The sequence below is a fragment of the Papaver somniferum genome, chromosome 6, assembly GCF_003573695.1.
Source record: "Papaver somniferum cultivar HN1 chromosome 6, ASM357369v1, whole genome shotgun sequence".
NCBI classification, from domain to species: Eukaryota; Viridiplantae; Streptophyta; class Magnoliopsida; order Ranunculales; family Papaveraceae; genus Papaver; species Papaver somniferum.
The window spans coordinates 77,202-80,992 of NC_039363.1; the positions used below are offsets into that span (position 1 = coordinate 77,202).

Sequence of the window (3,791 nt, forward strand, 5' to 3'; positions counted from 1 at the left end):
CACACACAAAGGTTCCTCTAATACTTCATTCTACTTCTCTCTTCCAATTATTTCTAAAACCTAACTTATAAATTAACTAATCTAACTAATTTAACTAATCCAATCATTTCAATTAAATTAGTGTTAATCATTATAGGGTCAATTTAATCATTTTAAAAATACATGATTAAAGGATGACCTCTTTTACTTCAAAATTATCCAAGTTTTGTCTTATTGGGCAATACCCAAATTAATCAGGGTATACCCCGACCAAGCCAGATTATGTTGCTAGGCATGGTTAGTAGCTTCCACTAAATATTACATATTTCACTTGCGGTTTGAATAAAACATTCGTTTTCACCATAATTAATTTTTCATAAACAATTGTCGAACAACTTGGGTACTATATAGGAGGAGTACATTGATCGACTGTCACAAAACTGGACAACCTTTTGCAACAACGCCCTTTTCTGTTGGACAAGTAGCCAAGTCACAATACTCACCACCTGTGCCCCACCAGTTCAGTGTTGTATCGCTGAGCGCAAAGTATATGAATAGCGACATAATTGCCACTCCAGCGTCTAAGGCAGCAGAAAGAACATAATTATACCTCTGCCACCAATTCCTGTGGTACAGGAAAACAAAATAGTTGAAGATGACTCCGACCACTATCCATGAGCTCAGGTTTACAGATGAAGCAGGTGGCATTAATGCAGTAGCTTGCAGAATGATTGGAATGTTAATCAAAGCAATCCAGGTATGTTTCTTGAAATTTCAAATGCATTGCGTAAACCAATACTGGAGCCACAGCACCCCCGAGAAAGAACCAGTTTAGAGCTGAATAGTTCCCTTTGGGGCCAAAGATACGCATTGGTCCAGCGAGACCCCAGATAACAGATGCGTCAAAGAAAACTCGATCATTAGCTGGCAGGAGATCTTCCTGACATATATTTTGAATAGAGTTCAGCATGTACCACGCTGTCCCAGTGTTGATTACTCCAGCTATGATGGTTCCAATGAGCTGATAGATATAGAACGACTTAGCAAATGTATGATGAGTTCTCTATAATTCTATTAAGATTACGAAGACCTTTTGCGAGTCATACTGTACGATATAACGCTTTTATACCATCTGTAGCTTATACTGTATATAATGTGGAACAAGGAAATAAAAAGAGTGCGATAGTACCTGAACTAAGTACATCGATCTCGGAGGGATTTTCATGTAGTGCCCTAGCTTGAAATTGAAGGAAGGAGAGGGCTTGAGCCATGCTTATATACCCATATGTTTTGAAGCATACGTTGGCAATTGGTTTTCCAGGTAGCATAAGACCCATTAAATATTCTGCAATGATGTTCAGTCCTGGTGTCTATAAAAAAACCAATAAGAATAGACTTGAGCATTTTAAAATAACGAACCCTAGTTGAAATGATGAAGGTATTTCCAATTCAGTTATTCACGTCAACATATAGGTTAACATATAGGTTTGGTTAGTTTACCTGATTTGTTGTAGCAGAGATGATGCTGATTGGTAGAGTGAAGAACAAAGCTATTGCGCAGGCAAGGATAAGTGCCCACCATGGCATCTGAACCTCATTTTTTGGGAAAATGCAGAGCAGAAGAGAAACTACAAATGTCGCTCCAAGCATGAGGTGAAACCACCAGTTTGGTATGTCCTTATACTCCTTCATCAATCTTGTATGGATATCCTCCTTTTCCTTACGTGAAGCTGAATATTTTTCCCAGATCTCCCTGTGCAGTTACAAAAATTATAAACCTTACAAAATTTCAGGTCCGGTAGAAACATAACAATAAATGAGAAACTCCATAATAATCATAACTAAACCACAGCAGACTTACTTTCCGTGAAACAGGCCAACATGCGTCAGGGTTGCTGCTATAGTGGTGAACCCATTTCCGTAGGAGACGGCGAAGAACGTACTCAAATTTATCCGGCCCTGTTGTGCGTACTGCAATGCATCTATCTCAAAGTTGTTGTTCACAATAGCTGATACGTTATATGTATTCCCATGGGAAGTGAACAAGTGTGATGAAAATATTGGGAATGTCTTAGCATTGTACAAGTTCAATCCCCAATAAGAAACGGGGGTTAGGACATACACGACCAAGGCATAACCTAACGCGACGTTGACTGTGGCGAAAAAGGGACTTATAAGGGGGCTACCCATAAATGCAGCTATTGCAGACCAGTCGAACGTAAATGACCCAATCCCTAACCCATGCATGTCTGAACCGATTTGGTGAGCCGTGACTGATTTAGGGAATGCCAAGCAAAGTATAGAGAGAGCGGACAAAGTTGGGAAAAGAAATCCTGGGACTAAAGCCCAAACGAAACTGGCAACACATGCAATCATAAAGAACTTTCCCCTTGACATCCATTGTTTATCATGCTCCTTCTCATGCAATGCTCTGCATATTTCCAGGTAACAGAAAAAAAGACTGTCAATACTCCATAACATGCAAATGTTGTACAGCCTGCATTGTACATACGCTTCTGCATAATTGACAGACTAAACCTTTCATGTCAGGCAAGGAAAAAGTCCGACCACTGCAATTTTCCGGCCCCTACCGGGCCATAGATCCTACTCCTTATATATGTAATTACCTGGCAATCGATGACCACTCAATGATTTTTCAAGACACTTCTGTAGCTAGGTCATGTTAACATTCACAAACGACCTTGTATTTTCGATGAGTCTTAGTACTCACTGAGTGGAGGAGTTAAAGGTGTTACCTGAAAAGAGAAACTTGTGGCATGGTTGCGGGACACCACATAGTTGCAGGTTCCACAACAAATTTTCTCATTACACCAGCCCATCCATATCCCAGAACCTATATATACCTCAATCATGAATTTCTTAGATATTCATCATCTCGGTATCAAACGATTCAAAAAATAAATAAAAATCTTCTCTGACATTAAAAATAAATAAATTTACAGACGGGTTAAAAAATAGAACCTGAGTAGTGATAACAAGGAGTAGACTTGTCAAGAAGGAGATTTTCCTCTTATAAAATGCTTTAACAATATTAACAATACCGATCGCATAGGCCGGTCCACTGCCGAAACCACTCCCAGCGTTCGCGAACATAGAGATCAAAACATGTTCTTTCATATTGAATGGACCTGGATTAAGCGAACAATCTCCTAAACCAGCTATATAAAACTTAGTTGTTGGTAATGCATACGCCATGAACTTTCCGATAGGTAAACTTGCAATCTGAATGGTAATCTGAGTTATAACCAAAGGTGCTGTACGGTATGAAAAGAATTGGTTGATGAATGATAGGGCACCACATGAGATTAAACCCAATACCCACAATCTGAATGTCCATATTGGGAGTGTTGGATCATCTACGGTTGATACTGTTAATCTTACTTCTTCAATTGGTGATATCTCTTCTTCTTCTACCTTTCTGATCTTTGATTGTTCTGTATCTAGAACTGTCACCATCTTAGAGAGCACAAAAAACTAAGATTTTAATTCTGTTTTGTAGAGGAATTTTTTTTTCCTGCTTAGGGTTTTGTTTCTGATTTGAAGAAAAGAAAAAGGTGTAGGTGTTTCCCCTTGAGAAATTTGAGGATTTTGATTCTCCTCTACTAGTAATTAATAGGAAGATTCTTTACAAAGTTTGTTTCTTTAATTGGAAAAGATTCTTTGTTTTGTTTATAGCTTTTATTTGTTTCTTTAATTGGAAAGATTCTTTGTTTTGTTGATAGCTTTTAGATTTGTATTGGAAATGGAAAGTTACAAATTATGCCATGGATGGACATTAAAAATAAATAAAT

At 38.1% G+C, this 3,791-nt stretch overlaps 1 pseudogene; it reads right to left on the reverse strand.

The window, feature by feature from the left end:
- Positions 1 to 411: 411 nt before the first annotated feature.
- On the reverse strand, positions 412 to 3,456 carry LOC113285298 (annotated as a pseudogene).
- Between the last annotated feature and the right edge of the window lie 335 nt (positions 3,457 to 3,791).